The following is an 18091-nucleotide window of genomic DNA, read 5'->3' as shown; positions in this document are numbered from 1 at the left end:
CAGGGATATTGGCCTATAATTTTTTTCTTCTGGTGTCCTTGTCTGGTATTGGTATCAGGGTAATGTTGGCCTTATAAAGTAAGTTTGGAAGTTTTCCCTCCTCTTCTATTTTTTGGAGGAGTTTAGAGAAGGATTGATATTAATTCTTCTTTGAATATTCGGTAGAATTCAACAGTGAAGTCATCTAGTCCTGGAATTTTGTTTATTGGAAGGTTTTTGAATACAGTAGTCCCTCCTTATCCACAAGGGATATGTCCCAAGACCCCCAGTGGATGCCTGACAATATGGATAATACTGAACCCTATAGATGCTAAAATTTTTCCTATACATACATACCTATGGTAAAGTTTAATTTATAAATTAAGCACAGTAAATGATTAACAAGTAATAATAAAATAGAACAATTATAACAATATACTGTAATAAAAGTTACTATAGATCTTAGCAACCTCAGCATATGATTTTTTTCCTTTCTTATTAAGTCAAGAATTTTCACCTTTTCACTTGAAGTACTTTAAGGCTTCTCTTTGGCATATCTGAATTGCCAGCATCACTACTCTTATGCTTTGGGGACATTGTTAAGTAAAATAAGGGTTACTTGAACACAAGCACTGTGATACTGCAACAGTTAATCTGATAACTGAGATGATTACTAAGTGACTAATGGGTGGGTAGCATATACAGTGTGGCTACACCACACAAAGTGATGATTCATGTCCTGGCAGGGACAGAGCAAGATAGCGAGAGATTTCATCATGCTACTCAGAATGGAGCACAATTTAAAACTTATGCATTGTTTTTTCATGGAATTTTCCATTTAATATTTTCGGACTGCGGTTGACTGTGTGTAACTGAAACCTCAGAAAGCGAAACTGCAGATAAGGGTACTACCGTATTGATTCAGTCTCTTTACTAGTAATTAGTCTCTTCAGATTTTCTATTTCTTCATGATTCAGTCTTGGTAGGTTGTTGGTTTCTAGGAACTTATCCATTTCTTTTAGGTTGTCCAATTTGTTGGCATATAATTGTTCATAGTGCTCTCTTATGATCCTTTTGCATTTCTGTGGTATCAGTCGTAATTTATCCTCTTTCATTTCTGATTTTATTTATTTGAGTTGTAGCTCTCTTTTCTTGGTGAGTCAAGCTAAAGGGTTGTCAATTTTGTTTATCTTTTCAAAGCTCTTAGTTTCATTGATCTTTTCTACTGTCTTTTTAGTCTCTATTTTATTTATTTCTGCTCTGACCTTTGTTATTTCCTTCCTTCTACTAACTTCGGGCTTCATTTTTTCTTGTTTTTCTAGTTCCTTGAGGTACATTGTCAGGTTGTTTATTTGAGATTTTTCTTCTTTCTTTATGTAGGCATTTATCACTATGGACTTCGCTCTTAGAACTGCTTTTGATACATCCCATAAGTTTTGGTATTTTGTATATCCATTTTCATTTGTCTCAAGGTATTTTTTGATTTCTCCTTTGATTTCTTCTTTGACCCATTGGTTGTTCAGTAGTATGTTATTTAATCTCCACATATTTGTAAATTTTCCAGTTTTCTTCTTGTATTTGATTTCTAGTTTCATACCATTGTGGTCAAAAAAGATAGTTGATATGATTTCAATCTTCTTAAATTTATTAAGACTTGTTTTGTGGCCTAACATATGATTTATCTTGGAGAATGTTCCATGTGCACTTGAGAAGAATGTGTATTTTGTTGCTTTTGGGTGGAATGTTCTGTATATCTGTTAAGTTCTTCAGGTCCAATGTGTCATTTAAGGCCAATGTTTCCTTATTGATTTTCTGTCTGGATAATCTATCCATTGATGTAAGTGGGGTATTAAAGTCCCCTACTATTGTTTTACTACTATCTATTTCTCCCTTTAGGTCGGTTAATATTTGCTTTCTATATTTAAGTGATCCTATGTTGGGTTCATAAATATTTACAAATGTTCTCTTGTTGGATTGACCCCTTTATCATTATGTAATGCCCTTCTTTGTCTCTGATTACGGTCTTTGTTGTAAAGTCTATTTTGTCTGATATAAGTATACCTACCCCAGGGTTTTCTTTGTTTCCATTCGCATGGAATATCTTTTTTCCATCCCTTCACTTTCAGTCTATGCATGTCCTTACATTTGAAGTGAGTCTTTTGTAGGTAGCATTTAGATGCATCTTTCTTTTTATCCATTCAGCAACTCTGTGCCTTTTGATTGGAGAATTCAATCCGTTTACATTTAAAGTAATTATTAATAGTTATGTACTTATTGCCATTTTGATCATTGTTTTCTGGCTGCTTTGTATTCCTCTGTTCCTTTCGTCTTTTCTTCTCTTCCTTTGTGGTTTGATGACTTTCTTTAGTGGTATTCTCAGATTCCTTTCTCTTTATCTTTTGTAAATCTACTATAGGTTTTTGCTTTATGGTTACTATGAGGCTTACATTAATAACTTGTATTTATAATGGTCTATTTTAAGTTGATAACAACTTAAGTTTGAATGCATTTTAAAGCTCTACATTTTTACTCTCCCCTCCCGTTTTACATTTTTGATGTCACATTTTACCTCTTTTTATCTTGTGTATCCCTTAACTAATTATTGTAGTTACAGTTATTTTTAACACTTTTCTCTCTTTTAACCATCATACTAGCTTCATAAATGATTAATCTAATACCTTTACTTTTTATATTTACTTTATTTATATAAAGTAAAATGTATATACTTTATATATATTTTATTATATTTAATATACAATATTTATATATAATATTTTTATATTATAGTGAGATCTATACTTTCATATGTTTTCTTGTTGCTAATCAGCACCCTGTCTTTTCAGCTTAAAGAAGTCCTTTTAACATTTCTTGAAGGCCAGTTTAGTGGTGATGAACTCCTTTAGCTTTTGCTTGTTTGGGAAATTCTTGATCTCTCCTTCAGTTCTGAATGATAACTTTACCAGGTAGAGTATGCTTGGTTGGAAGCTTTTTTATTTCAGCACTTTGAATATATCATGCCACTCCCTTGCGGCCTGCAAAGTTTTTGCTGAAAAATCTACTGATAGTCTTATGGGAGTTCCCTTGGACATAAGTTTTTTTGTCTCTTTCTGCTTTTAAGATTCTCTCCTTGTCTTTAACTTTTCACATTTTAATTATAGTGTGTCTTGGTGCAGGTCTCTTTGGGATCATTGATCAGCTGCTTCTGTGCTGGGCCCTGGGGCTGGTGAGTCTGAGCACACGAGCCCTTTAAGAGCTGTTTCTCAGGTTGTTATAGCTTTGTGGGTCTTATGGATGTGAACCCTGTTAGTTTTCAAAGCTACAAACTTTGGGGGCTCATCTTTCAGGTGCAGGTCTTAAAAGATGGGGTGCCCATCTTTTGAACCTTTGAACAAAGGTTCAAACCCTTTGTTCCTCAGGGAGAGGGTTTGACTTTTTTCCTGATTTGGGGTCACCACGCCAGGGGTGGGGTTTAGGGCAAGATTGTGTCTCAGTCTCTCCTACCCAATTTGATGTGGATTTTTTTCTCATTTGCACACTGTTTAGGAGTTGCTTAGCTAGTTTTTAGGTTTTTTCCAGAGGAAATTGTTCCATATGTAACTGTACCTTTGGTGTGTCGTGGGGGGAGGTGAGTTTAGGATCTTCCTATGTGGACATCTTGAACTGGAACTCTCTTGTCTCCTTGATGATAGCCATTCTAACAGGTGTGAGGTGATATCTCTTTGTGGTTTTGATTTGTATTTCCCTGATGATTAGATGTTGTTAAATTAGTGATGTTGAGCATCTTTTCATGTACCTGTTGACCATTTGGAGATCTTCTTTGGAAAAATGTCTATTTAGTTACGCTGCCTATTTTTTAAACAAATTGTTTTTTTGTTATTGAGTTTATGAGTTATTTATATATTTTGGATATTAACCTCTTATTTGATATATGGTTTGTAAAAATTTTCTCTCTTTCTGTAGGTTGCCTTTTCATTTTGTTTCATTGTTTCTTTCGCTGTGCAGAAGCTTTGTTTTGTTTTGTTTTGTTTCATTGTTTCTTTTGCTGTGCAGAAGTTTTTAAGCTTGATGTAGTACCATTTGTTGAATTTTGCTTCTGTCATTTGTGCTTTTGGTGTTATATCCCCAAAATCATTGTCAAGACCAATATTGAGGACTTCTTCCCTTCGTTTTATTCAAGGAGTTTTACAGTATCACATTATATTTTTAAGTCTTTGATGCATTTTGAGTTAATTTTTGTGAGTGGTGCAAGATAGGGGTCCAATTTCATTGCTATGCATGTGTTTATCCAGTTTTAAGGGTGTCGAAGGACATTCATCTTGAGGTTGTATTTGCATAGCCAGTACATTGTTTTGGTTTTAAAAGTATTCTCATTTGGGGGTAACTTGATGTATGTGACTGGCCAGTGGAGATTATGGAGGGGCTAAACATTCTCTTTGACACTGCTACTACTTAGCTTTCTCATGTCTAACAGACAGAGGAAGAGAATCCTAAGGCTGGTTTAATTCTCCGTATTTCCTTTTTGTTTCCTAAGCTTTCAGTATCAAATCCATCTATCCTTACTCTTTCATTTACTTTACTTTCCACTCTCATGTTCAATCTGTACTTCCCCATATTTATAATTATCCTAATAAAGTATAATTTGAAATTCAGATAAATACTTGAACCAAAATTTTTATGGCTGAGGAAGAGGTAAATAGAAGTAAGTCCTCGTGCACTGAAAGTTTACACATGGTAAACTAATTATGTAGAGATCATTATATCCTCACTCTCATTTTACAAATGGAAGAAAAAAACCTAAGTCTCAGAAAAAAGTTAAGCAACTTGCACAGGACATACAGTGATGAAGCTCAAATTTGTCTGTTTCTAAAGTTCATGTTTTTTGGCTACACAATGCGGACTCCACACAGTAGGCACATTGTGGGAAAAACCAGCCCAGATTTGACACAGTTCTTTGAGACAAAAAGACCAGTCAGAAGAAAAAAAAGTGATTGAAATCATGGGTTATTTTTCATTGTCTTTTCATAATGTCTTTTTTGTATGCCTTGCATGAAGGGGAAGGCCCGGAAAACCCTTTTGTCTGTTCATTAACTTATTATCATCAATAGAAACCTTTTTAACCATGACTAGCCAGTCTGTCTCCTTCTTCTCTATTTGTTGTGTTAAAAGCAACATGATACTGGAAGTTTGGGCAGAGAGAGAGACTGAATAGGAGACATTTCTTATAGAAGTGATAGTCTTTAACTTCTTTTATACTGATATCAATTCCCCCATCAACTTCCCAGCACGCACACATTTACAGACACATTTATACAGACCCCACTGTGTCTAATATCATACAATGCCTTTTCCAAAACCAGAGCACTTCAGTAAATGCTTATTGGTTAGACTGACTGAAGCCAGGTTGTGATCAAGCATGTATTTTGAATTATATGGCTTCTCCATTCCTAAGGTCAGATCCCATTTTTCGAATTACTAGTTCATCATTTTCATATAGATTAACAAATCATCAAACATGTCTCAAAATCATGCTTAAGGATCTGATTCGTTGAAGATAGTTAGGTTATGTGCAATTTTATTCCCCCCAAAACGACTTTCAAAATATACCACTAATTTGAATCATTGAATAGCATAACTCTCTGAAAATTAAATCAGAAGGTCTCCAAAATCACTATTCTGTCTGATCACTCACCATGTTTAGTAATATATATTTAGGCAGGTCCCATTCCTACTAGAGAAATGCTCTTCATCAGATCCACTATGTAAAAATGCCTATATACAATGCCAAATTTTCTCAGAGCTCTCCTATTTTTTCTAGTCTTCTCTTAGTTAATATATCAAATATTTACAAAAAGAAATTGAGGATTTTATATTACTCTTTACCTGAAGTCTAATTTCATTAAATTTTGAGCTTTATAAGTAGTGAAACTCCCTAAAGGTTTGGAACAAATTACGTACACGTTCAGCCAAATATGAGATAACATGGCAGTAGCTTTCAGGAAAGAAATATAAGTAATAGAATTATAAAAGTAGAAAAATTGCTCTGCACGTTTTTTTAAAAAAGTGATGGGAAAAGATAGATTCCTACTCCCAGGTTAATATGCAACCATACAATTGAGATAAAACAATGTTCTGCCCTGCAGATATGCCTACCTTGTGCCACATCGTTCTATAAATATGCAATGGCGGCAGAGGAGTCTGTTCAGGCAAAATAGACACTATCCTGGCCAGAAACATAGCCTATATTAACATACCTGCCTGACAGCTCCAAGTCATATCAATGATTTTAAAGCCAAACAAAGGCTTTTGTTACATGTCTCAAGATAGATTCAATCCTGGATATTTTTAGAAACTATTTTTCATCATAATGAGAATGAGCAATCCTTCTTTATTTGCTGTATTTGCTGAATTTAATTATATATTAAAATATACAGTATTCTCTCCTATTATGATTAATCAGGGCATGCAAATGTGCAGGTTTCATCCTTATATTTAAACATAGTTTCATTGGAAGACAAGCAATGATATTTTTTCTCATATATATCTGCCTGGGGGAAAACATTTGATCTTTGATAATTAAGGGCCTCAGGATTTAGTTATTATAGCATTATAAAAAGATGCTTTTTACTAACTTACCCCAAATATCAAGAAAAAATTGAGATCATACCAGTTTATTTTATAAGTCAATCTAGAATTTATATATTGCATGTGCATAATTAGCTACTCCCTCTTTCCCCACCCCTACTGCAGAGTCAATCTCTAAACAGTTATTGACTCAGAAAATAACTAATAACAACCAAACCTAAATGGACCTTTCCTAGTATTTTCTCACTCTAAACTAAATCAGATTCTCTTCAGTTTTTGCATCTTTCTATAATATCCAAGGCAATATATGATAGTAACTAACTCTTGATGAGCATTTTTATATGTGCAAAGCACTTTACACTCATTATCCTACTTAATGTAAACAAAATTACAAAGAGTTTGTAATTCCTATTGTTTAATCTCTACCCATAATTCTTCCTTGTGAACACCAAATGAATAGACTGCTTTCAGGCTCTTTGTTCCTGAATTAATTCAGCTTATGTTTTTTTTTCAGTCATAGTTTGAAGCACTGAAACTGGACTAGGAAGGCCTGTTCTTACCCAATGAGTATAGAAAAGGTGTCACATCAATCGTTAAATCTCATTGGGCAAATGGAACAATGTCTGGAAGAAAACAATACGGTAAGCCTCTATCAGTTCTGCATAGGGTAAAAATCATATTATTTTCCTTCCAAATAAATACTGAAGTTTATTGCTTAGGGAATAAAGAGTTTAAATGGAGAAAAACTATGAGAAAAGGTAGTGCGGTAGATAAATGGGGGAAAAAACAGGAGAAAAAGTAATTTTATGTATGTCTGAGGATACTAGGCCCAAAGAGGATTCTAAGAACAGCTTGAGTAGAGCTGGATGCCTAAGAACAGACAGGACCAATGAAATGTGGAGGAAGACTGTGGGAGAGAAAATAGATAACTGCTCTAGATGAACTTCCCAATGTTGTCTCTGATCAGTGCTGCTGACTCATCTGGTTGGGTCAGAAAAAATTTTCAAAATGCTCATGGCACTTTTTTCAGGGAGAGAGTATGGTGTAGGGGAAAGATGATGGGCTTTTGTGTTGGAGAGACTGGAATGTGAACCTTTACCACCTCAAGTAGTGCGAATTTGAGTAAGTTCCTCAAATTTTCTCATCCTGTGTCCTCATCTGTTGAATAGTCGATAGTGCCTCCTCAGTGCTCACTGTGAGGACTATATGAAATAGCAAATGCACGGCCTTTAGCACCGTGCCTGGCACATAGTAGGGTCCACCCACAAACACCAGCTGTCCCTTCTGAGTTCATCAACTTTGCCGTACCATAATGGTTTTTCATTCTATCACACACTTTCTAGAAATGAAAGATTATGAGACGTGAATACTTACAGAAATACTGGAATAAGGAGTCAGGAAACCTGGATTCTAGCACTAGCTTTCCTTTCAGCTTATTGCTGGACCTTGGGCAAGTAGTTCATGTTCAAATGTTCCTTATTTTCTCATATAAAGAGTAGGATCACATTATTTCTAGTAGGCTTCCCAAATCTTACATTCTGTGAGTCTTCCAAAAAAGGGGAATTCTAATAGATGAATTATTGATTAGACATAGTTCATTTGTAACAGCAAAAACTAAGCTCTAAATCGAACCATGTAACAAAATACTTTAATTGTATTAGAGTAATTTTTAATAGGTAAAACTATTGCAGCCCATAAATACTCTCCAAAAATTAGAACTGCATTTTATACAAATACTTAATTTTCTTCAAAAGTATAGAGCTCTCAGCCTAGTTAGAAAGAAACATTATTGTGACTATTCTTGTGTAAATTCATTTTGAGTTCACTTTTCATTGCAGGATCTCTGTACAATTTTCAAATATCATGAAGCCGTAAACATGATTACAGTTCTCATTTTACAGGTAAGTAACTAAACTATGACGCAGAACAGTTAAGTACATTACCCAGTGCCCACCCATGAGGGACAAAGCTGGAATAGAGCATAGTTATTCTGATGCCAGAAATTTCGTTTTCCCCACTGCATCCCTCACCAGCATTACCTGCTCCCAGATTCCTGAAGGACTAATTTGCTTTTGATGAGCTCAGATATGTCATTTTCTCTCTCTAAATTGCTGCTTCAATCTTTTCGGGGGCAAAGATATCTCTAGTTCAAATTCAGCCCAAATAACACCATCTCAAGTGAGAAGATCACTTATGCCCACCCACCATGTGCACTACTTTACTTTCTGGTCAATAGTTTGGCACTTTGGGAAGAAAACTGACCTTTTACAGCCACTTAGTAGCATTTCTCAGAGTTCTACAGCAGTACTCTGCTAAATGGCATCCAGCTTATCTGGATGCGTTGAGTTTCCAGATCATAAACTCCTAAAGGGCAGAGTCTACGATTATTTGCCTAACTTTATATCACTTATGACTGTGGATGTTTAATAAATACTATTTCATGGTAATGATGATGATGACAACTTAATGCTCCTCAAAGTGTCAACCAACCAGTCAATTTAGTGAAAGTCAAACTGGTCATTTGATGTCATAAAAAATCCAGTTACTTGATTGAATGAATTATTCAAATTGTAGCTGGTTGCTTTTATGCTTGTATAGACATAACGTTAAAGTTGCTTCCATATTGAGAAGAGTGAAGAGAATGGTACAACATAGATATTCATTAATAGTCACTTTTATCTCATTAATCAGAAACTATGAAAAAGTTGAGTGAAATTGCTGTTGAAATTAATAAAATATAATCATATAGTGGCATGGAATCTCAAGAATTTCCTTTAGGTAGCCCTTCCAAGCCATGAATTTGTGTCACAATACTCCTGGCAGATAAATGCCCTGGCTCAACTTTGTTAATGATGGCCTAGTGCAATTAGAATTGGCTACCCTAAGCGGGAATCTTCCATGTATGATTTTTTTGGCTTACATAGCTTTCACCTCCATGTCTACATTAGGAAAATACAGCGGAAAAGTAAATCCATGGAAGACAATAAGCAATGGATATCGCCGGCAACAGAATACTGAGGATCATCAGAATTATCTTGATAGTTGCTTTAGTATATCCTTTTATGCACATATTAATATATACACAACTTGAAAAAAAAAGTTGGAGAACTTACTTCCTGATTTCATGACTTATTTTAGATCTTACATATTCTCACCACAGAAAAGAAATGGTAATTAGGTGATGTGGAGGAGGTGGTATTAGAGCTAACTCTATGGTGGTAACCATTTTGCAATATGTAATTGTATCAAATCAACACGTTGTACACCTTAAACTTACACAGTGTCATCTGTCAATTATATTTCAATAAAGCTGGAAAAAATAAAGATACAATAATCAGGATAGTATAGTGTTTATGGAAAAATGGACACATAGATCAATGGAATAAAAGAGATTCCATAAGTAGAGTCACTCACATATGGTCAATTGATTTTTGAATAAATTTGCCAAGGTAATTCATGGGGAAAGGATGATCTTTTGAGTAAATGGTGCTGGAAAAATTAGATATATGCAAAAAAAAAAAAAGAAAAATTGAACTTCAACCTTGCCTCATGCTATATATGAAAATTGACAGAAAATGTATCACAGACCCAAATATAGTAATGAAAATTATAAAACTTTTAGAGGAAAATAGGAGATAATCTTAGCAATCTTGGATTTGACAAAGATTATTTAAATACAATGAAAAAGAACAAATTAATAAAGAAAATACTCAATAAATTACAGTTCATCAAAAGTTAAAGCTTTTGTTCTTAAAAAGACAATGATACAAATATGAAAAGGTGAGGCATAGACTGGGAGAAAATATTTGCAAAGCAAATGTCTGACAAAGAACTTCTATCTAGAATATCTAAGAAAAACTTTTACAACTTAATCGTTAGAATACAAACCACTGAATTAAAAATGGGCAAAATATTTGAAAAGTTAACAAAAGAAGAAACTCAGCAAATAAGCACATTAAATTATGTTCAATGTCATTAGACACTAAGAAAATGTCAGTTAAAATCAAAATAAGATATCACTAGGCAGGCTAAAATTAAAAAGACTGAAAAAACTAAGCATTAGTAAGTATGCAGAAATCAGATACACTGCTGGTGTTAATGCAAAATTATACAACCACTTTGAAAACAGCAATTTCTTATAATATTAAAAATACACCTGCCATACGAATCAGTCATTCCACTCCTAAGTATTTACCCAACAGAAGTGAAAACATATGTCCACACAAGGATTTGTACATGAATGTTCATAGCAGCTTTATTTTTAATAATCTCAAAACTGGAAAAAACTCAAATGTCTTATTGATATAAGTGAATGAGTGAAGAAATTTTAGTATATCCATAAAATGGACTGCTACTCAGCAATAATAATAAATTGTTACAGGCAACAACACAGATGATTTTTAAAATAATTATGCTGAGTGAAAATAGCCAGAAAATAAAGAGTACATACTGTAGAATGCCATTTAAATGTAAAATTTGATAAAATGCAAACTAATCTATAGTGACAGGAAGCAGATCAGTGGTTGCTTGGGGAATCATGGTTGGGTTGGCTAGGAAGGGAGAGATTACAAATGGGCACCAGGAAACTTTTAAGGGTAAAGGATAGTTCATTATCTTGATTGTGGTGATGGTATACATATACAAAACAAAACAAATTTTACACTTTAAATATTTTGGATATATTTTTTTTTTAGTCGTCTGAGTATATGTGGTAAGTGAAGTCATGGAAGCATTAGAATTAGAAGCCAGAGGGATCTAGGGACAATCTTGATTAACTACAACTACAACAGCTGGGTAGAGGAAGATGAGCTTGCCAAGGAGAAGAGACGGAATAGGTAGAGAGGCACAAAAATAAAATAGATAAGTACTGTATTGTGGAACCTAAGGGAAAAAAGTGTTTCCAGAAGGATTGAGTAGCTTGTTAACAGTAAACATTGCTGCTAGGAGATCAAATAAATTGGGAATAGTAACGTCTATTTAATTTAGAGACACTGGTGACCTTAGCCAGATCTGTTTTTGTGGAGGAATGGGACAGAAAGCTAAATTGTAATGGGTCAATGGGAGATAAAGAAATGGAGACAGTGAATAAAAGAAACTTTTAAAAGATTTTTGGCTGATAAAAACAGAAAGCAGATGTAGATGGAAGTGGCCAGAGGAAGAAGAGGAGTTATGGGAAGTTTTTTTTTTCAGTTGAGGAAAAATATTACATTTATAACAGTTTTGTGCTCGAGCTGGCTCATGAGAGTCAACTGTTAAATTTACAGAAATTTTGCAAGCCATTGTTAAACATAGCCATTTAAAAAAAATATTTTATATAAATTTAGAATTAAGTAAATTATATTAAAATCAAAAAAATAAAAAGTCATAACTCTTCACTTCTTAAACTATATTATACTATTATCTATACACTTGAGGTTATTTATGTTGATGGTTATCTGTATGGTGGGAATATTATATATAATGGTTTACTTCTGCACATCTCTTCTCAACTCTATGTTCAGTGACATCATGTTGGTAGCTTGAAATTCGCCATGGAGGGAGTATTTACATCATAGACATTGGCAAACACTACAATTAAGGGCTTCATTTATTCGTTTTCTTGTTGATTGTCTAGGAAGAACATGATAGAGAAAATGTTAATGCTGATTAAACTTAAAACTTCTGTCTGTGAACATTATGTTGTGAACAGCACAAAAAAACTGAGGAAATTATTATTATTCCAGTATTCAAAAACTATTATGGAATTCAGCAAAAAAGTCACTCACATCACTGACGAACATGTACATTCTGACGTACTTATTCATTTTTTCTTTGCACCTTATTCATTAATGTAAACAAAAATATCAGTCAATGTTCTTGTTGGAACTACACTCATTTGTCAATTACAACCACAAGTTGGTTATGAATACACAAGTTTACCAAAAGCAATGATAGCATTCGGTGAGAATCAATTATAGGGAGTTTACAATAAAGGGTAAAGTATATTTTATTATTTGTAAATTGTGTACTATATATACTTTTTATTAATAAAATATATAATAAATTATGCACATATATGCATACATGCATTTTTCCAGAGAGCAGGTTATTAAACATTTACCAGCACATTTATACCTCAATAAAGCCATAATAAAACAGATCAGCAAAATCAAAAAAAAAAAATCCATCTATACTTGATTAATTACTACTTTTTGAGAATGTGAAATGACCTTAAAGCATGGACTAGACAATGTGGGCCTGGGGCAAGAGTAAGAATATAGATATGAAATATATTTGTGAGAGTTATCCACTATAGTCAGGGCCTATAGCTGGGATAAGGTTCAGAAAACACTGAATTTACAAACTTGGATCAATAATGTAGACTCATACCAGACTATGATTAAAACTCAAGCAGTTCATTTCATTTGTCATTCAATTAAGGCTCTATAATAAAAGTAATAAATACTTAATGTGGACCAGACACTGTGCTAAATATTTTAAATACATTAATTCTTATAAATATTTTAGAAATCCTTATGTAATAGATATTATTATTACTACCACCATTACATGAGCAGAGGAAAGGGAGCCTCAGGGAGATTTATTAACTTGCACAAATTTACAGACCTAGTTAGTAAAAGAGCTAGTATTTGAACAAAGTTCTGCCTGACACCAGTCGTAAAGTTGCTGGTATACCTAAGCACCACACACCACTGCCTCTCTCTAATCTAATCTTTTTTCCAGCTTTATTGAAGTATAATTAATAACAATTATATATATTTAAAGTGCACAAGTTGGTGTTTTAGTATACATATACTTTGTGAAATGATCACACAATCAAGCTAATTAACATATCCATCACTTAGTTACTTTTTCTTTTCTTATTTTGTGGCTAGAAAATAAGCTCTACTCTCTTAGCAAATCTCAAGTGTAAAACACAGTATTGTTAATTATAGTCGCATTGCTGTACAATAATCTCCAGAACTTATTTATCTTGTATACCTGAAACTACCTTGACCAATATCTCTCCATTTCTCCCCCTTCACCCAATCCCGGGCAACCAACATTCTACTCTCTGTTTCTACGAGTTTGACTATTTTAGATTCTACATTTAAGTGAGAGCATACATTTTGAGTGTGTGTGTACATGTATGTGTACACATATACACACACACACACACTCAAAAGATATATGTGAGATATACATGTATATATATCTCACATTTTCATTATCCATGCATCCACCAATGGACACTTAAGTTGTTTGGTTATCTTGGCAATTGTGAATAATGCTGTAGTGAACATTGGAGGGCACATATCTCTTTGACATACTGATTTCATTTCCTTTGGATATATACCCAGAAGTAGGATTGCTGGATCATAATGTAGTTCTATTTTTAATTTTTTGAGGAATCTCTGTTCTGTTTTCCATAATAGCTATACCAATTTACATCCCCACCAACAATGTACAAAGGTGCCCTTTTCTGCACATCCTCACCAATGCTTGTTATCCTTTGACTTTGTGATAAAAGCCATCCTAACAGGTATGAGGTGATATCACATTATGGGTTTGATTTGTATTTCCCTCATGATTAGTGATGTGGAGCACTTTCTCATATACCTGTCGGCCATTTGTAAGTCTTCTTTGGAGAAATGTCTATTTGGGTCCTTGGTTCTTTATTTTAACTGGCTTATTTGGTCTTTTGCTACTGAGTTATATGAAGTCCTTATATATTTTGAATATTAATCTCTTTTCTGATATAGGGCGTGCAAACATTTTCTCTCATTGCGTAGCTTGCCTTTTTTACTCTGTTGATTGTTTCTTTTGCTGAGTAGAGTTCTCTTGTTCTCTCTTCATCCTTGAATTTTTTATAATTTTATTATAGTGTGTCTGGATGTAGTCTTCTTTGGATTGACACTCTTGGTAGTCCTTAGAGCTTTGTGAATCTGGATGTCCATTTCCCTCCTAAGATTTAGAAAGCTTTCAGCCATTATTTCTTTAATTAAGATTCTGTCTCTTTCTCTCTCTTCTCCTGTGGGGACTCCTATAATGCATATATTTTTTCTTTTGATAATGTTCCATAAATCCTGCAGGATTTTTTCACTCTTTTTCATTCTTTTTCCTTTTTGTTCCTCCGAGTATATAATTTCAAATGACTTGTCTTCAAAGCTTAGTAATTTAGGATTTACTTTCCTAAAAGCATGTTGACAAATATTAAAATATTATACTTGCATTTTGAACATTATAAATATAAAACACAAAACATCCAATGTTAAACTCTGATCTCCCATGGTTGACTTGGATTTAGATATTCAGTATTTTATATTTCACAGAAAGGAATTTTCAAAGTTCTGTCAATGCATATAGTATGTACTATTATTCCTCATCCAAATCTTCATGAAATCTAACAGGCTGGTATTAAAAGTAGTTTTTGTTTTTTCTTGAATATTCTAAAACATGCCAGTCTGGATTAGCTTTCAGATTTTCAGGGCATGAAAGATACACGAAATACCTAAGAATATGTTTTAACACATTTAGGGTATCTTTATAGTTATGACAGAAATACCTTCAAATTTCAGATATTGAAAGAAAATACCCTAAGCAAATATAAAAGGTATTTTGGGGGGCCGGCCCTGTGGCCTAGTGGTTAAGTTTGGTGTGCTCTGCTTCGGCGGCCCAGGGTTCAGTTCCCGGTTGTGGACCTACAACACACATCAGTGGCCAAGCTGTGGTGGCAACCCACATACAAAATAGAGGAAGATGACACAGATGATATCTCAGAGTGAATCTTCCTCAAGCAGAAAGAGGAAGATTATCAACAAATGTTAGCTCAGGGTGAATCTTCCTCAGCAAGAAAAAAAAAAAAAAGGGTATTTTGGGCCAAGTTACTACTTAGTAAAAATAATACACCATGTTGATCAATTTTTAAACCAAATTCTTATAAGCATTAAAAAAATTGTATTTTACAGTTGTCAAACAATGCATTCACGTGGTACAAGAAGATGAAAACTTATAGAAACAAAAAAATCTCCAACTATTCCGGCTCCTAAGATAAGAAATAAGAAAGTTGTAAATTAAATTATATGTGTTTCTTGGAAAATACGCTTTACTTTTAATCTCAAATTCACATTAAATGCTTGACATATAATTTAGTACCTAAGAACACTCTAGCTAAATTATTTGATAATATTTATAGGGTGATACTGCTCTGGGTAGAAGCAAGAATTTGATAGATGTTCCATGTATGTGACTTGATCAACAAGAAAATAGGTACATAATGTCCAGCTTTTCTTTTTTCTTTTCTTTCTGTTTTTTTTTTTAAAGAGCAGCTCAATGATATTGGGGGTTGGTTAGTAAAATACAGAGAACATAGGGGAAAAGTACAAAATGGCTCTTAAAACCAGTGCCCATGCTCATTTCATTGTGGTTATAACTAGGGATATTATTAATTTTTGTTATTCAGTTTTCTTTAGAACATAAATCAAAGCCATTAACTTGAACTTGAGGCATATAGACAGTACATACACAACTTTACCCAAAATACTTTTCATAAATAACATTACATTTTAAAATATTGTAAACCAAATATCTGTGATTTGTCTTTTTGGTTTCATGGAACAAGAAGAGAACAACATTCAACTAGGGAGGGTTATACTGATAATAAAGCTCTTAATGTTAAAAATGTCTTCCTCTTCCTTTGTACTTAGCACAGGCTAGACAATGTCCTGAGATGATTTATTATGAGAAAAATGTCAATCACAGCTTTAAGACCTTGCTTTGGAAGGAACTAATGAGAAAGCAGATTGGAAGGCGAGACTTCATGTTTGTTTTCAAATAAGTGGTCTTAATTTTTCCTCTGATAGAAAAAGTTTAAATCAGTTTATTATAAGTATACCTAAACTATTAATTTTTGCAGCTTTCAGGTCAAGTCCAGCACTTCATTTATATAAAGTCTATGAGAAGAGGTCAGTAGAGATCATCTAATCTTAAGTCGTGAAAGCATCCATTCAAGTCCTTGGCGTAGCCCCTCGCCAATAAGAGCACAGCATGCCTAGATATGTCACTGATGATCTTCAATAGAAGTTAGTTCTAAAAACTGGGAGATTTCTGCTATAGTCATGCATTCTTTTTTTTTTTTTTTTCTTTGCTGGGAAAGATTCACTCTGAGCTAAGACCTGTTGCCAATCTTCCTGTTTTTTTTTTCCTCCCCAAAGTCCCAGTACATAGTTGCATATGCTAGTTGTAGGTCCTTCTAGTTCTTCTATGTGAGCTGCCGCCACAACATGGCTACTGATAGATGGGTGGTGTGGTTCCACAACCGGGAACTGAACTCGGGTCACTGAAGTGGAGTGTGCCAACTTTAACTGCTAGGCCATCAGGGCTGGCTCAGTCATGCATGCCTTAACAGCTCATTTATTAGCAAAAATCAGCAATCCAGCTTTCCTTAGGTCCCCGTGCTAACATTTTATAGAGTTCGTCTCTAGTTATGGAAATTCCCTCTCTGTCTGTACTGTCCACAACAACTATTAGAAACTCTGTGTTAGTAGAGTAAATGTTTCAGGAAGAATGAAGAGATTCTTGGCCACCAACATCCCACATTAGGAAACGTGTACTATTAATCACTCTCTTCTACATTACTTCCTATTGTAGAGGATGTATGTACAACTTCATTCATAGAAAATTGATAAAGGATGGTAGTTTTCCCTGCATTATCCAGCCCAGCAGTGATAACTTTGAGCTCCTGCTGCTTGAACAGTCTCCACATCCTGGTGGAAAGAATTCCGATTCTCGGGCAGCTGATTCCCCTCCACCCACCTGGGCAACCTGGCCTCCCCCAGCTCAGCCTGAAGGGGAAGAGAAAGACATGCTGGAGCCACTGCTGCTGTTGCTCCTGCACTGACCAACGGCTAGCTTCCTAGGAACCGGAGGGAGGCCTAAGGCCAGGCTGCCCTACCATACAGAAGGCCCCAAGGTTGCATGGCACACATGGCCACTGCATTGTCTTTGACGAGCCTTGTGGGCCACTACTGTCCCCCAATGACTTTGACTTGTCTTCAAATTCAATGATTCTTTTTTCCGATTGATCAAGTCCTCTACTGAATTTTTTATTTTACCATTGTATTCTTCAGCTCCAGAATCTCTGTTTCTTTTTTATAATTTCTATCTCATTGTTGAAATTCTTGTTTTGTTCGTGTGCTGTTTTCTTGTTATTATTACATATCTTTGTTCTCTTGTAGTTCACTGAGCTTCTTTAAAATAATTATTTTGAATTCTTTGGCAGGCAATTCATAGATCTTCATTTCTTTGGGGTTGGTTACTGGAAATTTATTGTGTGCCTTTGGTGACGTCATGTTCCCTTGATTTTTCATGTTCCTTGTAGTTTTGAATTCGTGTTTGCACATTTGAAGGTGCAGTCATCTTTTACTGTCTTTATAGACAAACTTCAGTGGGCGAAAGACATTCACCTACAGGTGGGCACAAGGGCACCACCTGAGTGGGGTGCATGGTGGCACAGTGTCCAGCGCTGGGTACAGGGACACATGGGGATGCT

At 34.4% G+C, this 18091-nt stretch overlaps 1 long non-coding RNA gene and 1 pseudogene across 1 annotated transcript in view; one reads left to right on the top strand and one right to left on the bottom strand.

The window, feature by feature from the left end:
* The window catches only part of LOC131401355 (uncharacterized), a 46767-nt gene extending 38182 nt beyond the window's left edge, over nt 1–8585 (top strand). Inside the window, exons 2-3 of the long non-coding RNA XR_009217661.1 lie at nt 7076–7202; nt 8400–8585. This is a non-coding gene — a long non-coding RNA (uncharacterized LOC131401355). The remainder of the gene's footprint in view (nt 1–7075; nt 7203–8399) is intronic.
* Nucleotides 8586–16510: 7925 nt separating this feature from the next.
* Nucleotides 16511–17320, bottom strand: LOC131400575 (ADP-ribosylation factor-like protein 5A; annotated as a pseudogene).
* Between the last annotated feature and the right edge of the window lie 771 nt (nt 17321–18091).

Source organism: Diceros bicornis, chromosome X (assembly GCF_020826845.1).
Source record: "Diceros bicornis minor isolate mBicDic1 chromosome X, mDicBic1.mat.cur, whole genome shotgun sequence".
In the NCBI taxonomy this organism is placed as follows: domain Eukaryota; kingdom Metazoa; phylum Chordata; class Mammalia; order Perissodactyla; family Rhinocerotidae; genus Diceros; species Diceros bicornis.
This window is presented reverse-complemented; position numbering and strand designations above follow the sequence as displayed.